Here is a 6560-nt window from a genome sequence, read left to right as displayed (position 1 = left end):
AAGACTCAACATAAGAAATTCCAGATATTATTCTGAATGAACAAACGGGAACAAACCATACTGTCGAAACAGTCCCTGGGTGGACTCCATCTAATGATTGAGAACTAGTTGGGACAGATGGTATGCCAGCGAACATTGTCGGAGTAGCAACAAGAGGTTCTGCTGCTACTGTTTCAGACGACACAGTCCTAGATGTCGATGGTTGTTTAGACATATCAAGTCTATCCGAAAGATTTCCTAGCGATTCTACAGGAACTTGCGATGAAGGGAGACTAACTTCTATAGTAGAAGGATATAGGTGGATCCCAGTTCCAAAATGCAATGGAGTACTGGATGGAAGATCCTCCACAATCTCTTCTATAGCAATCAATCTAGGTGGAAGAGGTAGACCGTCAGGTCCATAAAATATTTATGTTGCCGAAGAAGGTAAAGATTCTGCAGCGACAGATGTTGGAGGGGTGAAACCTTCCGAATTAGTCCTAGATGGAGCTGGTTCAGGAATAGGAGTGTTTATTGTTACACTAGGATCAATTCTAATGTCCTCTTGTAACTGCGGAACTTCTTCTGTAGAGGCAGGGATACAAGAAATGGTTGGAGTAACTTGAGTCTCTGAGGATGTTGAAACACAAGTTTCAAACAAACCAAGAGACTTTGACCCAGTTAAACGAGTTCGCTTGGCCCGGAATGGCTTAGTATTTCCGGAGTCAAAGACGATTGACTCGTTAGTCTCTGCGAACGATGAGGTTTTGATTGACTTTCTTCCACGATTGCGGATTACTTGATCAACTCAAAATAAAAATGGAAAATGTTATTCTGAATTAAATGAATTTTATGATGCTTTGACAGAACTTGCTTTTTCAATTGTTAAGAGTCGAGAAAAAGCTAAAGATGACTCTAGTCGCCTTTGATTTTTAATGAGCCTGAATTGACAAGTGCTCAGATGGACCTTTTCTTTTAGGGAGTCTGAAAAGGAACGAAAGTGACTACTCTAGAAATCTAGACAGAGGGATTACCAAACCAATCGCAAAACTACAATATATTTTTTACGGTACGACAGTCAATCTTCCCGAATGCTGTGTTTAGTGCATTGCGATTGATAGGGCGGCAGACACAGCTTCCTAAGGATAAAGGATATAGCCTATTGTGATCTCCCAATATATACTCGACGGTATGTGGGAGCACAAGTCCGTATTGGCACTTGTCGTCTCAAAGAGGAGGAATCACCCAACCTATGATGAAAGTGATAGTTACTAGGCTTTACGACGCCGGAATACGTCTCTAGCCTAGACTTTTAAATGTTGTGCATTAGGTTCTAAAGCGTTTTTATGTTCATTGAAATTTATTTTACAGTTGATCTTTCTTAAGAAGTTTGCCTTTAAGGTTCACCACGTGATGTAGATATACAAATCCTAAATATGCAATCTAAGATGATAAACAGTCGTTTACTTTCTTTTTGCAATGAAAATCCTAGCTACTAAGGAAAGAGAAGCAAAATTCTTTCAACATAGAGCAGAGAGCACACACTAGATGCACTTTTCCTAAATCAATATCAACAAGCAGTCTAAATGCAAATGCACATGCATGTATTTGTTTTCTGCTTTCTTAATGTGTGAATGACAAAAAGAATGCTAAGTACAGATCTGAACTATTCTTCTTTCAAAGCGACAGTACTAACAATTTTCTTTTCAAAAAACGAAAGGAAGACTAAGACGACACTTTGTGATTTTGAATTGAAAACTGCTTTCGACACTTGAAATACTATTAATTCAAATCAAACACAAGAGCAAAAGTGTAATCAACTATCAAAAAGAGGAGGGTTCTTTTCTTTGACTGAAAACGACACTTGTGACACTTTCAAATCAAAAGACGACAGTTCGATTAAGCTACTGTTTGCAAAGGAGAACTGTAAATGGCGAAAAATACATAAAAACATTCACAATTCTTTATCAATGGAGGTTGAATAATGCAAAGGAAGGGAGTTTCAACAGTGGTATACTGATCACAGACAGAAAAACTACTGAATAAAGCTGAAGACAATGAAGAAAAAACCAAAATTTGGAGGTAGAAACAGTCTTATCTGATCATCGCACCTGTAACACAGGGAAACAGGGATGCATCTCACCTACAGCACACGGGAGGTGCGATGCATCCAGACTGCCAATGAGAGATAGTGCGATGGTCTAGGAACGAGACTGAGCTTGGTTTTTTCTCACAGTTTGCAACTAAGTTCAGGGGTTTAGGATGAGCTAATGATAGGCAGTAAACACAAAGTATAGGGGCTGATCTAATGAGGTTACTTGAGCTACCACCAGGGCACTTAGGATGTTTGCAAGTTAGTTGTTCAGTTCATAAACAAACCCGGAGATTGATTGAAGCAACATTGATCTACTTTGCACTTGCATAGCAAATGCAGTTCGAAGGCTAGCTGGCTTAACTTCAGGCTCCATCTGTAGTTTATGAAGCAAACAAATAGAGACAAGAAATCAAACTATTCACTCCCCAGTGGAGTCGCCATTTTGTTATCGGGAAAACTAGTGTCCACTCAAAGCTGCTAGTCCCACTAAGATGGGTAGCTATCTTAGAAACAAACAAATTAAAGTTACTTGTGTTTTCATTTATGAGAGATAGATGAGAGAGAAGTAGAGAGTACCAACCTCAGTCTTTCGCTTGGCTCCTTTCTTGTTTCCTCTCTCCTTTGACAGAGTTTCGCCACTCCTTCCTTACTTGTCCCGCTTCAAAGAACACCTGTAGAGTCAAAGCAGCATAATACCATCAAAGCATAGAGATCTATAACCATAAACAATATAGGATCAGATGTATATTAACCATACAAATGCATATATCAATACAAGATTCAGAAATATACAAGAATATGGAGGAAAACTCAAATAGCTTTATTGATAGAAGTAGTAGAAGAGAGGATTACAACCCATTGGTCTGACCCAGTGCCATCCTCCCAGCATGAAAGCCCTCTTCATCTCATGAAATGCTTTGATCACCCAACAATACAATGTTGCACAGAGAAACCAACAACACTTCCTTACCATATACAAAATTCCAGCCTCTGGATCTCTAGGATGAGGGATCCATATATAGATGTTTGCAGGTGGGTGAGTCAACTTCTGGGATTTTGATTAGTGTCATCTCTCTGATAGTTCTTGGTTCCACTTGGAGATTTCATGATCTCTTACTCATCCCTGGGCGAATTCAGAGAGGCAAGTGTCAAATGGGCAGTTTCTAGAAGATTCTCTGGGTTTCCACCTAGCCAACTGCCTCTACCATTTGTCTGCTCTCGCTCATCGCACCCTACAGAAGGGCTTTTCAGTATGCATCACACTTTTTGCATGTGGCAGGTGAGATGCATCGTACCCTTAGCACTGAGCAATCTGTATGGTCCTGTTTTGACTAGTTCTGAGTAGTTTTTCAGGGAGAACTTCTGGGAGATGACGTAATCCGCTGACCTTGCTCCTTTAGGGTATGAAACAAAAATTTTAGGGACTTAGAAGCCCTTGATTTATGGACATATGCGATTGGGGTTGCAGTGCCCAAATATGTCTATAACAGGCAGTTGATGAAGCGAATGAAAATGCAAACTTGATTTCAAATGATAATGCAACAGGATTAAACAATGAGCAATTGAGCATACCAACCAAGGTAATCCCACCATAATGGTTGATAGAGGCCATGATGAATATCAACATACATAATGTGTCTTCCACCAATGAGGAATGCATGGACATGCCTTCACAACCATCAAAGTTGAACACCAAACTTGTTCATTATTTTGTGGAAAATGGTTCACTGGAAGAGGAGCATGTTCAGCATGAAGTACTTGAAGAAGCCAAAAATGGGGGCCAATCAGTTGTACCAAAGGTTGAAAGCCAAGTGTCAGCTCCTGGGGAGCATGGGACAACAAATCAGAGAATACTTGGTGAATTCCTAAAGCTACCAGTAGAGAGAGTGAAGGCTTCATCAAGGTACTCAACTGCATATTGTCTTCGTTTGGGGAGGAGTTCACAGTTTCTCACATCTGAAGATTATATGAAATTATTGTTTGAGTCCGAATGTAAAAAAAATGAAACTCAAGAAACTAAAAAGAGAAAGAATGAGTTGGAAAATGACAAGAGAGCTGCAAGGATTGCAGCAACAAAAGCTCGATCAAAGGAAAGGTTGGAAAGACCAAAAACAAGGGAAGATAAGGAACATCAAAAACAATTAGCAAGGCAAGAGAGGGAGGAAAGAAAGGTTCAAGAAGTTTAAGAAGTGTTGGAAAGAGGAGGAGGGGTGACAAGTAGGGAAGTCTATGGTCCAAGCCATTTTGAGGCAAATAGGACGATGTCCAACACGCTGGACCACATTGCAGAGCACACACCATCATACCAAGAGTTGATTAACATCCAAGTCTCCCGCTATCATCCAGGGGTTGTGCCTACCTCATATACCCCTAGCAGTGTAGGTTTAAATCCTAATTGTGTTTATATTACTCCTGCACTCAATGTTGGCGTTAGTAACACAAGTGGACACTTGGGCTACTCAGTCCCTCCATGGCTATAAGGAGAAAATTGGAGTCAAGCATATGGGAACATTCAAGCACATCCTAATTAGCCAATCTTGAGTAGTCCACTATACTTGGGTCAGGCAGGAGACTCAACAATTTTGGGCAATGCAAGAAATGGAGGTCATCAAGCATAGGGATGGCACGAATTAATTTTTGTAACCACATCGTAATGTGAATTTAATAAGGATGAAATATGTTGATTGGTTTCATAGTAGAAGCTAAACTTCTACACAGTTAAGGATTATCCAGTTCATCAAATTAAGGATTGCAAATGATAAAAATACCATTCTCTTCTACACAGTTACATCCAATTTTATTTGATTTGAGAATGTTTGTTATGATGTACATAATTGAACTTTGTTTGAATAATTTAATCAAAGTTAGATCAATTGAATTCAAGATTTTGAACTATATTGAATTTGAATTGGAATTATGATCTCAAAATTATTTTTATTTCGATGTGAAGATCCAACTACAAGAAGTATGACCAGGATAATCATTTAATTTGGTAATTACTTGATGAAAGGCAACATAATAAAGAAGGAAAAGAAGTGAACATAAATCACAAGTAGTTACCAATAGAAGATACTAATAACCAGCGAGAAACTGAGCATGAGGGGATTCAGCAAGAGACAAAGATATTTGTAATATCTATCTGTAATATATATCCAGTGGAAGAGATTTGTTCCTATTTCAAGAGAGGTTATATATTGATAGTTCCTATTTCAAGAGAGGTTATATATTGCACATATAAAGATAAAAAATTATCACACTGTAATTAGGATCATTACAAACATATTCATTGTTGAATAATAGGTAGAAGCTTCATTGTAGCTCTTTCCACCATGGGGACCCTCAGCATTATGGACCATTTTCATTTTCAAAGGAAGGATCTGCCTAGGAGCATGTGGTTGAGAAGTGCAATGGAAACCAACCCTCTGTCTTCTCGCAAAGGGAGTAAACAAAAGAATCCCTTTGTTCTCACTAAAGGAAATTCAAGAGAAAATAATAGAAAGTAAAGATCAATCAAATCCAGTTTGAAACAACATTGCAAAGGAAATAGAACTAAATGAAGTTTGGACTGGGTAGATGCAATCTTTATAAATGGACTCATGTATCTAACTATAAATCTAACAAATGTATAAGAGAGGTTATATATTGACAGTTCCTATTTCAAGAGAGGATATATATTGCACATATAAAGATAAAAAATTATCACTGTAATTAGGATCATTACAAACATATTCACTTAATATCTATCTGTAATATCTATACAGTGGAAGAGATATGTTCCTATTTCAAGAGAGGATATATATTGCACATATAAAGATAAAAAATTATCACATTGTAATTAGGATCATTACAAACATATTCACTTAAACATATTCACTTAAAATCTATCTGTAATATCTATATAGTGGAAGAGATCTATTCCTATTTCAAGAGAGGATATATATTGACAGTACCTATTTCAAGAGATGATATATATTGCACATATAAAGATAAAAAATTATCACACTATAATTAGGATCATTACAAACATATTCACTTAATATCTATCTATAATATCTATGCAGTGGAAGAGATCTATTCCTATCTCAAGAGAGGACATATATTGCACATATAAAGATAGAAAAGTATCACACTGTAATTAGGATCATTACAAACACATCCATTGTTGAATAATAGGTAGAAGCTTCAGTGTAGCTCTTTCCACCATGGGGACCCTCAGCATTATGGACCATTTTCATTTTCAAAGGAAGGATCTGCCCTGGATTATCAATCAAATAATATCTTAGAAAAAAAAGTGCATGCAAACTGAATGAAATCCCAGCAAGTGGTGGGCACTATCATGAGGCCAGTGAGGAACATTTGTTCACTTCGAAAATGAAAAAAAAGCATGCAAACTGAATGAAATCCTAGCAAGTGGTGGGCACTGTCATGAGGCCAGTGAGGAACATTTGTTCACTTCGAAAATGAGAAATTTGAAGGCAGGTCATGT

Source organism: Pinus tabuliformis, chromosome 6 (assembly GCF_031772625.1).
Source record: "Pinus tabuliformis cultivar Carrire ecotype Pingquan chromosome 6, CPIR1, whole genome shotgun sequence".
Taxonomy (NCBI): domain Eukaryota; kingdom Viridiplantae; phylum Streptophyta; class Pinopsida; order Pinales; family Pinaceae; genus Pinus; species Pinus tabuliformis.
Note: the sequence above shows the minus strand (reverse complement) of the source record.